This window comes from Equus caballus, chromosome 24 (assembly GCF_041296265.1).
Source record: "Equus caballus isolate H_3958 breed thoroughbred chromosome 24, TB-T2T, whole genome shotgun sequence".
NCBI classification, from domain to species: Eukaryota; Metazoa; Chordata; class Mammalia; order Perissodactyla; family Equidae; genus Equus; species Equus caballus.
In genome coordinates this window covers 25038041-25055473 of record NC_091707.1, presented here as the reverse complement: position 1 = coordinate 25055473, position 17433 = coordinate 25038041, and the positions used below count along the sequence as shown (strand labels likewise).

The window sequence follows — 17433 nt, the reverse complement described above, 5'->3', positions numbered from 1 at the left end:
TTTGGGAGAAGCATTATATCATATTTTTAATCTAATACAGCCAATGTAAAAGCTTTCCCAATAAATGCTTTTACTTTCCTGGCCACGTGTACAGTGTAGCCAATCCCAAACTACAGTGATATCACAATAGGTATAGTAAGATTATTAATTCTGAAGTCTTACTGGATAGGATTTTTCATCTACCACATCTTGTGCACCAGCTGGGATAGAAAAGTTTATTTGTTTTGAACAAGTGACCTGACAGAACGACAGAACTCACTCTGTGTGTCTTGACCAATTAGGAAAGCAACAGAGCTCCAAAGTGGTCTCTTCTGTTACAAATCTTGGACCTACGCTTATTCCACAGGCACATCTGCTGTATCATCATAATTATCATCAATCCCATTATAGTACCATCACTTACTGAACATGTACTAGGTCCCTGTGCAAAGTGTTTTATTTATTTTATTCATTCAGACCTCATAACAACCCTATTATGTTATTTTTATCCTCATTTTATAGAAGATAATAATAACAAACATTTATTGAGTGCTCACTCTATGCCAGGTACACTCGAAGTGTTTCATAGATGAGTACTATTATTATCCCTAATTTACAGATGAGAACGAGGAGGCAGAAAAGTTAGTAACTTGCCCCAAGTCACACAGCTTATAAGTAGCAGAGCCAAAATTCAAATCCTCACAACCTGGCTCCAGAGTCCACTCAGTTAACTACTAAACTATACTAATATCAAATAAACAAGCAGAGAGTAAGTAACTTGCTTAAGGTCACAAAACCAGGAGGAGCCAAGATTCACAGCCAGATCTATTTAACTATGGAGTTCTTGTTCTCAACTCCAAATGAATCAAAGCAATACGGGTTGGCTGACTAAGGAACTATTACTCTTTAAGGGCAGAGTTACAAGGTTTTATTATTTAGTTATTTTACCAAAATAACAAACATAATCCATGAATTTCAATGGTAAACAATTTAGGAGGACGAAATGCAGTGCATCCATGTCGCCTAGGCAACACTACAGGTAGACTCATCTCTTTTAGCAGTAACAGACCAAAAAAAAAGCAGCTCTGGAAAATGCATCTAGTGACTGTCATTCATCAGTTTCAATTTTTTCACAAGTGAATAGTCACTAGTATCTAAAAGATCTTAAATAATTAGATGTCTGCATTTTACATCTGCTATCAAAAATTAAAGAGTAAACCATCTTTTGCTACACCAAACTCAATAGATATATCTAGAAGCGGTAATTTTTAAAGGTATCAGAAAATATTTTTTAAGAAATAATAAAAATTAACAGAATCAAATTCAGACATTTTGCTGTCATCTGTTGGAATTAATGCATTTATAGTTCTCTAATCTATCAATTACAATCCTGACCCTCATCCTTTGAGAGATACATAAATTATGGCTATAAATTTCCTCAGCATGTTTTCTTAAGATTTACACCATACAATTCTGATACCAGAGTCAAAATGCCTTTGTTAAGCCTGAGCACACAACATACAAATCACAATGCTATTACTGGCTCATTTTCAAACATTCCCCTAAGAATTTCATGTTCTCTTCCAAGAACAGCATAGGTACACAATAACTATCAGACAGGGTACCTTGCACCTAAAACAGTTACAGAAACACTGTAAGCACTAATGACAAAGAATAAAACTCATGTCTCCAGTTGAATCAACCATAAACATGACAATCGTTAACTCTTTCATGAGCACCGCCTATCCTTCAAAAAAACTTAGGCTTAGTGTATTGTTCTTCACCAAACACATCCTTTTTTCATAATTCCAAACTTAATGAGACATTTTCAATTAACCTCACACCAATGTATGTTTATATTCTAATTCCAATCGCCAATGATTGTAAACTAACTGGAGGAATTTTAAAGAAATAATGAGCAGTACTAAACTTACACTGTTTCACTGTATCTCAATAGATGGAATATAAAACATATCTTTTATTAGTATAAAGTTCATACACTATGTAAGAGTTAGGTTAAGGGTTTTTTTTTTTAGTTATGTTGAATCCTGTTTAAAAGAAAGAACCAAAAAGTACCATAAAACAGCCAGTGATCACTGGTGAGGCATAAAAGTACCAAAAAGAGGGGGCCGGCCTGGTGGCGCAGCAGTTAATTTTGCACAATCCTCTTCTCGGTGGCCCAGGGTTCGCCGGTTCAGATCCTGGGTGCAGACATGGCACCTCTTGGCAAAAAGTCATGCTGTGGTAGGCATCCTACATACAAAGTAGAGGAAGATGGGCATGGATGTTAGCTCAGGACCAGTCTTCCTCAGCAAAAAGAGGAGGATTGGCAGTAGTTAGCTCAGGGCTAATCTTCCTCAAAAACAAACAAACAAACAAAAAAGCACCAAAAAGAATATAAATTTATATTTATATAAATCTTTATATATTTATATAAAAGCTATTATAAATCATTAGAGTTGCACCAACTTTAATTTAATGCATCAATTGACTGGTAACTAATATTAGATGAAAAGCAGCCAAAGCAGGTTTTATTTACAGCTATGTGTGGAAGAATACCAGAAATGTTGTTACTAAGATAAATTTAACTTAGGCAACAGTTAAAACTTGAATTTTTACACGTAATAGTATTTGAACACAATCTGAAATGGGCAGGATATATCACCTGCTAAAAATATCTTTCTTCATTTTAAAAGCGTTCAGAGATCTTTACTTTCACCTATGAGGGAGTGATAAGATCCAGAATTAACTTCCAAATGTAAACAACTAGAAAACTGCACACACTGTGTATCTGATATTGGACAACAGGCAGCTCAAAACTGATTGCTAAAAAAAGGGAAATAAAACAGGTGAGCCCTATAATTACCTGGGATGTCTTTCTGAAAGCACTTTTGGGACTGCAGTATGTAGGAGGGGAAACCCAAATAGAATCCAGTGCATTCCTGAGTTGAAAAGACAGAAATCAAGACTACACAAAGGCCAAGGCAACAATTATTTTGGGGAAAAGTCCCTGAAGTGAGAGAGCTACACAAAGACCTATTAAAAAAAGGATCCTCTTAAATTACCTGAATACCAATCTGAATACCAATGCATAGGGTGAAAACCCATAGGTTGAGCAAAACAACTTCTGGGAAAGAAAAATTACCCAGTAGCTAAAGCTAAATAATTTCCAGAGCTCACACTGAGCCAGGAATCTCTCAAGTTCTCACAAACAAGATAAAGAGTCCTCACTGAATCCTTAGGACTTTCAGTAAAGACCCAAGAAGAGAGGTCAACCCGAGTAATGAGGCTAAGAAAGTACAAGAGTAAAGGTTGCTATGGACCTGCCAGAAAACCTTAAAATCATTGCAAGTACAAGAGTAAAGGCTACTATGGACCTGCCAGAAAACCTTAATATCATTAACACACACGGAAAGGGAAGAGGGAAGAAAAGAAATGTACTGTCACTGAGTCCATTTCGGAAAAGCTCAGTCTCAAAATTCTCCCGCGCGTATGCAGTGCCACTTCGCAACACGTTACTTCCTCCCGTGCGCCACTCAGAGGGGCAGCTGCCACCGCCACCACAGGAAAGAAGTCCGAGATGTGGCAAGGCATTGCCATGCCCAAGAATAAAGGCAAAAGTGGTAAAAACAGTGCAGCGCCATGAATAAGAATGAATCTGAACAAAGTGGCTGTGTACAGAGGATGAATAAGAGCATGCTCAGGTAACCAAATGTTGGAAAATGGATGATTAGAAGCAATGAGTTTTGATGGTGTAAAGTGGTTATGTCCTATCAAAGGAAAACTTAGAAAAACGGTTTGAATAAATACCTCAGACGGTATTTTGGTTGGTCTGCCAGACTATGGAGATAACAAAGCTGAGGTAATTTTAAAATACAATGCAGATGAAGGTATAAGTCTTAAGGCATATGGCAAGCTTCCAAAATATGCTAAAATCAATGAAACATACATTTGGTACTGGAGATGAGGATGAAATCCAGTTTGATGATACTGGAGACAACGATAAAGACCATGATGCTATAACTCAACGTTTTACATTCCAAGTTTTCTGAGGAATAACCCCAAAGGTGATATGGGCTTCCTTGTCCTTCTCTGTAGCTTAGCAATTTTATCTTGGAATCCCCTTCTTAAATGAATATATGAACTCCTGATGCTCAGATACTCTTGGAAGCAGTTCCTTTGTCTTCCTGATTGTTCCCTCATTAGTTAGATAAAACTTGGACACATGTTAACAAATAACTTTAAGGAGTAAGCTTTCATAGAACACATCTAAGTCTGATTCCAAAGTCCTATGTTCTCAATCACAACTTTCTTTTTAAAAAAACAAAGAATAGTCTACATGAGTAGCATATGAGAAAATTAATGAGAAAATCCCACTATGCAAGAGAAAATGCTTATGGTATAAAGAATACTGGAAAGGGAACAACATATGTCTTACAGATAAGAAAATCAGGGTATTTAAAGGTGAAGTAACAGGCAGTGGGAGTGGTGTCAAACAGCTCACAAGTGTCAGACAGGAATTTCAACCCAGTTATCTGATTCCAGATTTGACTATGAGGAGGTCTTCCACAGCAAATATCTTCCCATGTCTACCAGAGATCTGAAACAAAAGGATCTCCTATCAATAGTTAGAATAAGAGAGAAAAATCTTTGCCATCCTAAGAACACTACTCATAATTAACAGTGACTTGTGGAAGAGTCACTCTACCTAAAGAGCTCTCTTGTTTTCTTATGACCTATAAAAACCTTTGCAGCTCAAACTATTTTAGTACTATGAATTAAAAAAAAAAAAGGATTCCTCTAGTTTCCCCTCATCATTCATGAATTCATCCATATTTACCCACTGCCCCACTGCCTACCAAGTGCTTGGCACTGTACTGAGTGTCAAAGATACAGTAATGAGCAAGACAGAGAGAATCTCCACTGTTTTAGTGGATCTTAGAATCTACCAGGAAAGCAAAAATGAAACAAATAATTACACAATTTATGTTTCTAAACATGCTGAGCCTGCTCCCAACACAAGGCTTCTGAACTTACCTGAAACACACTTACCCAAATATCCACCACAGCTCTGTCCCTCACCAAATTCAGGTCATCACCCAACCAGCACCTTCTCAGTGAAACCTTCCCTGACCATTCTGTATAAAAATGATATACTCCTCAATCCCACATTCCCTATCACCTGCCCTGATGTACCTACTTTTCTCTAGAACATCTATCACCATCTGACATACCTATTTGCTTAGGATCCGTATCCCTACTAGAATATAAGCTCCAAGAGATCAATAATTTCTCTTTTGTTGACAGGTATCACTCGCAGTCTAGAACAGTGCCTGTAGTATTGCAGGCACTTAATAAATACTGTTGACTAATGAATAAATGAATGCAATGAAGAAAAGCACAAGTATTGTGAGAACGTATAAAAGGAGAAACCATTAATTTCATTTAGACTAACATACACAATGTTTTTATCTACATACGTGTCTGCATCACAGTTAAAATAACAATTATAAGTGCTATCTATCATTCATGTATATGGTCTTAATTGAGGTATTTTGTTTCAGTTTTTCTATAATTCCTTTCTTATAAATTATTTTTAAACATTTAAAGTATGTACAATAGAGTGACTTACTGCTAAAAAGATCCATATTTTTATACTAGAAGCAGTCAACTAACAAAACGATTTATTCTCCAATCTATAATCTATCTCACCTTAAAAAATGAAGACAAGATGAGATGTACTAGTTTACCTGGATTTGATATTACCATATTCACTGAACTAGAACAGGCATCTTATTTTTCAGAAAAGAAAAAGTAAAAAGGAGAGAAAGGATCTAAAATCACCTTCCAAGGTTTATAGTTCGATGTCTTTGTTTCGTATGCTCAGTGGGTGAAGATTTTATACAATTAAGGCACTTAAAGCAAATCACCTAGAAAAACAATAATTGTTTCAAATTTGCTATATCACAGTCCAAAGGACTATATAGCCTGATAAAACTCTTGTTTTGAAGACGAATAATACTTTTATTTATACCTAAGCAATGTTAACCTTTAAAGGTTAACAGTATCATTTAACAATTTAAATAATTATTAAGTAATATAATAAATTAAATTAATAATAATTTAAATAATTGTTTAATATTATTTTAAAAGATTTAAAAAAAAACCCTAGACATCGTTTTCTAATTCAATCACATATTGTTTGCTCTGGCGTCAGGGTTTTTCAATCACATATTGTTTGGAACTCCAATAACTAGAGTCACCATGATCTTCCAGAAGATAAAAAAAGTAAAGTTGCTATAGTATTTCTAACAAAATGAGTTTGCTATGAACAATCTACGTGTAGGATGGAACACTTTCCATGAATCCATTAATTTCTCCTGATAAAAACACAAGCTATTGCAAGAAAATAGTCAGGAAGTAGTTATTTAATATAATCTATCCTATTATACTATGAAAACCTAAGAATATTGACCAGATATAGCCGGGACTCCCAAAGCACATGTATTCTCTTCTGTAATTAAGAAAATCAGCAGTCATACTAGGCAAAGGATAAAATATGCAGTTCAATGTAGTATCTATTAAGAACTACATCCAAACTAAGTTCTCAAATACACAAAAAAGCTAAGGAATCTTCTCAGTTTTCCATCATCTAATTATGCAGACATTCTTCAAAGTATACATAAAACAAAATTAAAATCACTATTAAATATTTTCCTATCCTTAACACGTTAAAAAACGTTACTGATCATTTTAAAACTATATCCTCTGAGTGTTCAAGGTAAATGCTAAATGGTAAAGGTAAGTATTTTCCTCTGGTTAACTAAATTCTTCCAGAAAGAAAATGCAGAATTTTTTAATGTAGATACATTTTACATTTACAGGACAACGAACCACCAACCATGGTGGTTGGACAATGGACCACCAACTATGTTTACTGATACAGACGTTAAGTTAAAAAATCAATTTATCCAAAAACATTTTAAATTAGATTAATTATTTTTAAATAGTGGCACACGGTCATTGTAAAACAAAAGAAACAATCACAGAAATACATAAAGGATAAAGGAAAGAACACAGGAAACCCACCTCCTACAAGGAATAATTCATTGTTACCATTTCTCCACCATCTCTCCAGACATTTTATATAAATGTAAATAATCTTACATTAAAGAAATCATTCCATACATCCTATTCTATAGCCTATTTTCTTTAATTCAACATTAGGTAAAGAACATTTTTTACATCAGCCAATATATATCTATGTATGTCATTATTTTTTGATCCAGTGTATTACATTCTATGTATGACCATAACTTACTTAACTATTTTCCCTATTAATAGATATTTGATTTGTTCCTAATTTTTTTTTTTTAAGATTTTATTTTTTCCTTTTTCTCCCCAAAGCCCTCCGGTACATAGTCGTACATTTTTAGTTGTGGGTCCTTCTAGTTGTGGCATGTGGGACGCCGCCTCAGCGTGGCCTCATGAGCAGTGCCATGTCCGCGCCCAGGATTCGAACCAAGAAACACTGGGCCTCCTGCAGCGGAGCGCACGAACTTAACCACTCGGCCACGGGGCCGGCCCCGGTTCCTAATTTTTTTAATGAAATATCTCTAATACAAAGAACAGAACACTCCACACTTCTTCACTAAAATATCCTTTACCCCAAATCCTTCTCCACAATACACACATTTATTTATTCAAATATTTTTAAGGGTCTATTATGATCTACTCACTGTTCTAGGCAATCTAAGTTCCAAGACTGCAGGGACTGATTCTTTTAACCACTGCTTTATTTCCAGCGTTCAGTGGAGTGTCTGGTTCATAGTAGACTTTCATATATGTGTTGAATGAGTGGATGATCATCCTTGTTCATTCATCCTTCTTCACTTCTGCAATTATCTTTTTTTTAAGTTTTAACTTTGAAATTAGTTCTGTTTTTCATTTGTTTCACCCTATGGAGTAATAAGCCTGTTAAATGTCTTCACCACTCACAATTCAGGCTCAGTACTGGGAGCCAAGCAGATAAATACGGAGGAAAAAAATGGTATTACAGTGCTACCTTTTGGAACCTCTGCTCAACTATGTTTAAAATTTTCATAGTTCCTTTTGAGTTTCAACACATCATCCAAAGGAAATGGGAATCTAACAGCTGGTTGTGTTTTCCTCTGGTCTCCTGAACATTTCAGTGGAAAAAAAGACTAGGAACACTCTCCAAAATGTCTAGCTGGCACACCAGAAAAATCCTAAAACTCCAATTAAACTGCAAAATTATGACTGAATTCATAAGATTTATTTTGCTTTTCCAGGAATAATACTCTGAGGGAAGGAAAAAAAACATTGAGGCACAAAAACATACCAAAATGTTTTTATTCCGATCAAATTTTGGTCTTTAAAATTACTATGAAATAGATCTGTTGAGAAACCTTTAGACAAGCTGTCTTCTTTCATTTGGGAAATCTAGGCACTATAGGGATTAAATTAGAATCATAAACCTGGAAAGAACCTTGAGATATATATGGAGTTCATCCTTCCACCTTTTGGCTCATTTACACTAAAGCCAGTTTACATACATACAAATTGTATCCACAACGAAGAATTATCCAGCTCAAACCCAGGGGAACATATTGGCAGTATCTTCACTTTACATATATGTAAATGTTATTTTAATTATTTCCACATCTGTGATGCATTAGGTACAAGAGACATTTCTCAGCCCTTTATACAGTGAACAGATGGTGAGCCATTACAAAATTAGGAGATTAGGTAACATCTTAAGGAATTATTAATAACCTTGCTCTTCAGCCAGAGGATAGCTACAGAGTTGGACAAACAATTTTCCTAGGAGGATAATGAGGAATTAGGGAGACATCCTTGGGGAAATGATTTGAGAATGGACAAAAGACAGAATGCAGTCCTGCTCCAAAAGTCATACAATTTTTAGAAAGTTACCATGTCATTTCTAGGGCTGAAATAATGTAGTCCCAGTGAAATCTTTTGAGGACTGGTGATACAGCATCAATAAATAGGACAGTGTTTTTGGGTGAGGGGACACCACCTAAAGAGAAAAGGTTTCCTAACTTTAAAAGGAGAAAAATTTGATTTATTAACAAAGTTATTTCAATATTAACTGTGAAAAATGGCTTATCTTCCTTCCCCTAGAACATAAGAAGCTAACAAAATCACATGATATTCCAAAGAAAGATACTATTGCTTGAATCTGGGTCACTAAAATTATCAACTGTTCAAAAGGAGACAAAAGAAAGTGGTAACATTAATTATCTGCAATTATACATTTTCTTTGTTGTTAACATAAAACACATCTCACATACAACCTCATAGGCCATTCAAATGAGATATACATCCCTAGGTTTGAACTCTCCAGCGATGGCACCTTTGAAGTAAAGGGTGGACAAATAGTTAAAACTATTTAAACAATTCCTGATCACTAAATGTGAACAGATTTTTTTTTAACTAAAATAAGTTTTAATATTTACCACTATCACTCTTATTATTTTTTTTCATAGAAAAGAACATGAAAGTTCAACTAATACAAAAAGGCCCTATTGAAAAAAAAGATAGGAGGCGGGGCAGGAATACTCAAACAGTTTCAAGGACAAAAAGCATGTTCCATACCAGATCACATTTACAGTTCCTCATCTAGAATTCAACTGACATCCAACTGCAGCAATCAACCAAGCTTGGCAAATTAAAATAACAGTAATTTTGACAGATTATCGTCTATAAATATTCAAATATGGATGTTTGTGTGCATGCAAGGGTCTCTGTCCGCCAATCAAAATGCTTTGTTTAGGATCTTAAAATTGAGCTTTTTTCACCTTTCTTTTCTGTAGGAATCCCCTGAATTCTTAACTTTCATTTTAACTCTTTTACCTCAACTGATAAAGAGACCAATTATTTCTCTTATCTGTAGCCTGAATTCAAAATTTAAGGGTAACATTGATATAAAGCACCGACAGACAAAAAGAAAGTACCTAGACTCTTTGGAAATCTAGTTCTGTAAAGACAAAAAGAAAGATCTGAGAATGGGGGGGAGGGGGGACAGAAACAAAATCTTGAAAGATGGCAACTGAATAAAAGATTAACTTTTTATTCATGCTATCAGGTATACCTTGGTGAAGTAAAATCTAAATGTAAAGAGTAACTAACAAACTTCATAAATTTGGGTTGTAGTCAAAGTTCCATTAAGATAGACTAGCATTTATTTGGCTCAAGGCAAGACCCTATGCTTTGATGACAAGTTTAAGTACATCAAAGTGTCAAAGTGGGGAAATGCAATTAGTATGAAATTCAAACCAAATGCAATTTTTGAAATCCATAGATAGCCCTATTTAATCAAGAATAATGGCTTTAATGAAGGCAAGATATATGATGTGTGAATATGCTAATTATCCTCCTATCCTAGCTCTCAATAGTCAGTTTACCTTAAACACGTACACAATTACTGAAAAACCTCAGATGTCCCAGAAAAACTTACAAATGATGGGCATGCCTCTGCATCCAGAGCAACGTCAAAATTATGGAAGAAAAGTCAACCTATTCAGAGGTATATGCCCTTCTGGTCCCACCTGGAAAGAAACAGCGTAAATACCTCTAAGGTTGCTCAAAATATTTCTAGACAGCTAGGCAGGCTTGCAAGAACTCTTACTTTATAATCACTCACCATTCAACCACTCAAAACCAGGTCTAACATAGGATCCAAGCCAGAACAGCGGCTCTCAAGCCAGGGAAGGGAGAAGAAAAGTCTGATATAGGAACCAGTAGCTTCGGCCTCCCCTGGAAGCTTGTTAGAAATGTAGAATCTCAGGTCCTATCCAGGGACATACTGATCAGAATCTGCACTTTAACAAGACTCCCAAATAATTCACATACACATTAAAATTTGAGAAGCTCTGCAGGAAGAATATCAGAATGAGAGAGAAGGTATAACCTTCTGTTCAAAGATTGGTTTCGCCAATAAGCAACCTATTTTTAACCTCTGGTTTCTAGCATCATTATTCCCGTCACAATTTTTGCACTTTATATAAGAGATCTTGAAAAACAGAAACCCATCGAGAGCCAAAGAAATGAATATCTAATGATTAAATCTCAGGTCCCAATAAAAGAACGGCTGTGACGGTTATCTTGGAGCAAGCAGTCATGTCTCATGCCTCCATATCGCATTAACTAGACAAGTTAATTTAAAAACAATAATAACAACTCCTTTCACTCCAAATCCTAGACACTAACAGCAGGTGGGGTTCCAGTGGCTAAGAAAGAGACAAACAGACCAAAAGCCTATGCCATCGTGTAACCAAAAGAGAAAGCTATATGTACTGGTTATTCAGCTATTGTCTCTCAGCTCAAATCCACCCTTTAATACTCAGTTCAGTAATGCTGAAAATAGAACTCTGGAAACTACTTTTCTCTTTTGCCGGCTAGCTTCCTCATACTGCCAATAAGGGCACTAGAAGGAGAAACTTGCCTTTGCCAGTCAGCACTGCCCCAGCATGAGCCTTCCACTCCAGCAGCAGCAATTGGTGACAGTCACCAGTTTTTATGGGCACTCTCAGAAGTACCCCTCAGAAATACCAGCAACAGCGAAGCAGCAGCCCCCGCAGAGGTTTTGAGCCCCAGCTCCACTCCAAGCTCTTCTTTGTTCCCGCAGCCCTGTGGATGGTTGCTGCTTTCGGCAGCTATTGCCGCTGTGGTACTCTAGTGTTTCCCTTTTGCTTTTTCCACCCTCCAACACCTGCGTAACCCATTACCTATATTAAATTTTCGTGGCAGAAATCGCTAGTGTAGATTATTTCCCTGTCCAGATTCTAACTGATACATCACGGCTAGATGGAATAAAATTAGGCATGATCTTGATCACTTTGGAAAACTATTCTCCCAAAACATGATAGTCCATGACAGTCCCTGGGGAAAATGCCTCTCCCCAAAACAAGGTACAAGATGGGAAATGGATGCAAGAAGTACAGTGAGAAAGAAAGAAGGGGGAACATAACCTAAGAAAGTAATACATTAAAAGAAATATCATGGTAGAAAACACATTTTAGCCCCCAAAAACACAAAGAAAAGGCCAATAAAAAATCTGAAACAAATATAAGTTTTCCACTTTAAATAATAAAAATCACAGAATTTAAGAAGTGGAAGGAACTTTGTTCTTCTGCCTCTGCCACTGTTTCGTTTCGTTAAAGCAGTTTTATATTGAGTGTGAGTTACTATACTTTCAGGAAGCTGCTGAGAAATTAAGGAGAGTCCAAAGGAGATTACAAAAATGATGAAAGCAGCAGAAAACAGGATCCATGAGGAAAGGCTCAAACTTTTTAGTCAAATCTAGTGAAAAGAAAACTTCAAGACAACATATTAGCTGACTCTCAGTTTAAGAGTTCTGACCAGCTGTGCTTCATCATCCCTACAGATGCTTAAAATAACAGAAGATAAAGTAAATGAAGACATAAAATGGAGCTTCTTAGCTTACTGACTCTCCTTCAAATCACTAAAGTAGCTCTTATTCTGTTTACACATTAGAATGACCTAGAATATTTTTTACAAAAATAATAATGATGATGATGATCATGATGCCCAGAACACTAATGCCAGAGATCTGATTTAACTGGTCTGAGATAGAGCCTAGGTATATTTTTAAAAAAACAAAAACAAAAGACACCCAAGTGTTTATAATGCACTGACAGAGGGATCTGAGAACCACTTAATGGAACATCCTGTAACTTTAATACTCAAGGTATAGTCAGAGGACTAGCTACATCCAGACTACCCGTGGAACTTGTCAGAAAGGCAGCATCTCAGGCCTATTCCCCAACTACTGAGTAAGAATCTACATGTTAACAAGGTCCCTGAGCAATCTGTATGCACATTAAAGTTTGGAAAACACTGTTCTATAATGGTTTGAAAAGGTATGAGTGTAACTGTGTGTGTGCGTGTCCCTAAAAATGACCAAGTTGAATTTTTCTAAAGTTTTAAATATGAAATGTTTTTACTCTTAAAGTCTATTAGAGTTTACTGAGAATACTCTTTTACTGAGTGAATAATAACTATTATTTAATAAAAACTAATATTTATTCAGCCTGTACTAATTGCAGGCATTGTTCTTTACAAAATGATTTAATCCTCAACACATGTCTATAAAGTGGATAATTTTATAATCTGTTTTACTAAGAAAACTGAGGCAAGAGTTATATAAAATAACTAACACCTGCCCCAGGTCACATAACTAGTAAGTGGCAGAGCTGAGAACTGAACCCAAATAATCCTGTTTAAGCGCTTATACTCTTAACCACGAAATAACAGTATGTGTGCCAATACCATCCCAAAATGTTCTGAAATAATTCAGGAGGAAAGTATAATTATCGGTAATAAAAACACTGTAAGAGTAAAGGAAAAAATCAGTGTGCTTTTCTCTGTTAAAAAAAAATCAACAGAGTTATAGTAATGATATTATTACATCAATATTGTTACAGGTCTGTGGCCCAAGCTTAAAACAGAGAGGAGCATGACACACAAGACAGTAACTCAGGAGGTTACTTATAACACCAATATTGTCATTATTTTGGGGTGAGTGATACACATACCTATGGAAGAAAAATTTTTAGTAATAATCACTTTGTTATCTACATTTGGAAAATACTTGAAACCCCTTGTTAGGAGACCTATTCCCCTTACATGCCTCCTTGTCCACCCCTACAACTGCCCCTACTACTACCACAATGACCCTCAGAAAAGTAAAGTACATAAGGCTATGATTATTTTTCACAATGGAACAGGCAAGATGTAAATTTAGTCTGATTTTTCTCCTCTTCTGTACCCTACTGTTCCTTCTAAAAAAGTCTACTCTCTGCGTCTGTCATTACATGCAAAAATTCCAGTCCCGCTAAGACCCAAATTTTTTTAAATGTTGAAGACTTTTAAAGGAGAGGTCAGACAGAGGCTGTCAGGAAAAGGCCTACTAGAAAGTTTTAATAATTCACGTGAATTCTAAATAGCACAATAGAACAGCCAAAGTTCCCAGAGATAAATAATAATATTGTACTAGCAAATAGACTGAGTTTAAAATATGCAAAATTATATCTTATGAGCACTTAAAACAGAGCAACAATTTCTACGATGTGTTAGCTTCATTCAGTCCAAGCATATTCCTAAAGAAAAAACGTGTACCTTTTTCATTAACAATGACAAAGCCCTGGTGACCTAGTTTCTGAGAATGAACAAAACTACAGATATTAAAAAATCTATAGATTAAAAGTAGAGTTGTTTAAACAACTTCTAGGAGTTAATAAGGTGAATGCTGAAGCAAGAAAGATTTGGGGGCTAAAAATACCAATGCAAAGATTCACTGAAATGTAGCCTCTAAACACCTAAGCTTAAAATTATGACTTGAAGCGATGCATCGGTTCCTTTGGGTGAGGTTTTACCCGAAGAATCTAAAAAGCTAAGGTCCATGTGAAGCCCTGTGGGACGCAGTTTGATTTTCCAAAGAGTGGAGTCAGACTTCCCAAGAAGCCAACATAGACAAAACCCAAGAGTGTTCTTAGGAGGCAAGGCAACTGTCAAAAAAACACAGAAGTGGAGCATTCCTGATATGACTCTTTCATTAACTAATATGACTAACAAAATGACCCATACCAAAACTCCTTGAAAATTTCCATCAGGTTTTAATTATTCATATTAGTTATGTAAATTATTTATGGTTATCTTTTCCTTCTAGTCAGCAACAGAAAACCACTCTCTACGCCTCTCCACCTATCTTCACAGTTTTAAGAATAAAGTAAAATGATATACTTATAAAAAAATTAAAATATACCTCAAATAAGTGGTATTTACCAAATACTAACTGAATGAATAAATATCACCACTCCTCCTACTCTCATAACATAGAAAAATCATATTATTATATATCATGTGAAAAACTTAAATGAGATTTACCACTTCATCATCAATAAAGTAGAAAGTTTATTATAACAAAGAAAAATAACTAAAAATCACCAGAATCATTTTTGAATCATCAGGAAGAATACATTTAAAAGATGATTTTCAAACTTCATAGTGAATCAGAAGTATATTTAAACTCATAAAATTGTAGAATTCTGGGGTCCATGACCAGAGATTCTGATTCATCAAGTCTGAGATTCTGAGGATAAACCCAAAACCCTACATTTTAGTAAGCTTCCTAAGTGATTACCATGCAGATTATACCTGAACTGCAACTTTAATATATACTTCAGCTTCAAACCACTGTCAACTTCCCAATAAGTCCTTTAGTTCTGATCAGAATGCCCACTCCTGTCTCTCATCTTAAAAGCTTCAATTTTTTTTTTTTAAGATTTTTTTACTTTTCCTTTTTCTCCACAAAGCCCCCTGGTACATAGTTGTATGTTCTTAGTTGTGGGTCCCTCTAGTTGTGGCATGTGGGATGCCACCTCAGCATGGCCTGATGAGCAGTGCCATGTCCGCACCCAGGATCCAAACCGGTGAAACCCTGGGCCTCTGAAGCGGAGCACGCGAACTTAACCACTTGGCCACGGGGCCAGCCCCAACAGCTTCAATTTCTGATTAAACTACAAGCTTGGAACTAACGCAGAGAAAAAATAATAGCAGCCAATTACTGGACATATGTCACTGTGGGCCATGAACTTTACATCATCTATTATATACATAAGAATAAAATGATACACTGCATGTAAAGTACGTAACACAGTGTCTGGCTAAAACAAATGAATGCTCAATAAAAGTAGCTGCTAGTTGAAAACAAATGTCCACACAAAAACCTGCACATGGAGGTTTATGGTAGCTTTCTTCATAACTGCCAAAACTTGGGAAGCAACCAAGATATCCTTCCATAGGTGAACAGATAGGTAATCTTTGACACATCCAGACAATGGAATATTATGCAGTGTTAAAACCGAATGAGCTATCAAGCCATGAAAAGACAAGGAGGACCTTAAAGTGAAAGAAGCCAATCTGAGAAGGCTACATACTATGTGATTCCAACTGTATGACATTCTGAACAAGGGAAAACTATGGAGACAGAAAAAGAGCAGGGCTTGTCCAGGACTGGAAGTTGAGGGGGAGAGATGAATAGGCACAGAGGATTTTTAGGGCAGTGAAAATACTCTGTACGGTATTTTAATGATAGATATATGTTATTATACATTTGTCCAAACCCATAGAATGTACACCACCAAGAGTGAACCCCAAGGTAAACTATGGACTCTGGGTGATTATGATGTGTCAATGTAGGTTCATCACTTGTAACAAATGTACCACTCTGGGGGGAGTACTGATAATGGAGGAGGCTATGCATATATGGAGCCAGGGGGTATATGGGAAATCTCTGTATTTTCCCCTCAATTTTGCCGTGAACCTAAAACCACCCTAAAAAGCTGTCTTTATATATTTAAAAAAAAAAAAAAAAGGCAGTAAGCTGCTATCCCTGAGACATTATTTTGTAGGAGTCCTCATAATGACCCTAAGAGGTGGTTGCTATTATTTCCAAGCTGCAGTTCAGAAAACTAAGGTTTAAAAACGTGCCTGGGCAAGTAACTCGCCCAGGGACGGTTAAGTAGCAAAGACAGGATTTAAGATGGTCCATATTAACTCCAAAATCTGAACCTTTTAACCTGGGCTAACTTCCTGAAGCAGCAGGGCAACAAGAGTGGGTACAAAATCATTCCACAGTTATAACCACCCTTTACAAGAATCTTCCTGAGTCATCCCCAAGCCAGTCACGGCCCGGGCACACTTTCACAAATGTTCCTATATGACTAAGAATTAAAGAAGGACAGGCATAGGACTATGAAGCATAGCTAAGGACAGGTAATTATAAAAAAATTAAGTATGGGTTAATGAATGAGCTACTTTGTATTAAGGAATGTTCTAATAAATACAATATTTAAAGAGTGTTTAATATTTTCACAGCACTTTAGAATTATAAACTAATAACAACTCCATGACAAGGGTCAATATGACAAGTGTCAGTATGACAAGGGTCAAACAGACAGGTTAATGAAATCTAGTCTAAAGTCAGTCAGTGTTAGCTGTTTAACTCAAAAACATTACAAACTCAGTCTCCTGACTTTCCACATCTAAGGACTGTGATCTTTAGTTAAGACTCTAAGAAGCCACAAGGGGGTCAATTCAAAACAACTAAGAGATTTTTTTTATATTTCATCAACACAAAATATGAATATAACAAATATGAAATTCAAAGTTCTCTAACATGATGTTTTCTGCTAATTTTGTAAAATCTAATTATGTCCCTAATGACTAAGTTTTGTGTATGAATCATTTATTTTTTAAAACACTGTAACTTTTCTCACAACATCTGTTTTTCTTCTCATATCACGTTCCTCCCAAGTGGCTACTGTTTTCTTTCTTCCAAGTATATTTCTAGCTTGCCTATTCCCACCATCCATTCCCAAAATGGTA

General features: G+C 35.8%; 1 protein-coding gene across 5 annotated transcripts in view; it reads right to left on the bottom strand.

The window, feature by feature from the left end:
• FUT8 (fucosyltransferase 8) overlaps positions 1-17433 on the bottom strand; it is a 277408-nt gene that overhangs the window by 168766 nt on the left and 91209 nt on the right. Inside the window, exon 1 of one of the 5 annotated variants that reach the window (XM_070249599.1) lies at positions 7719-7937. The exons of the other annotated variants lie outside the window; for them this stretch is intronic. The gene's annotated coding sequence lies outside the window, so the exon portion shown is untranslated. Of the gene's footprint in view, positions 1-7718; positions 7938-17433 lie in introns of those variants that run through there. 5 annotated transcript variants of the gene reach the window in all.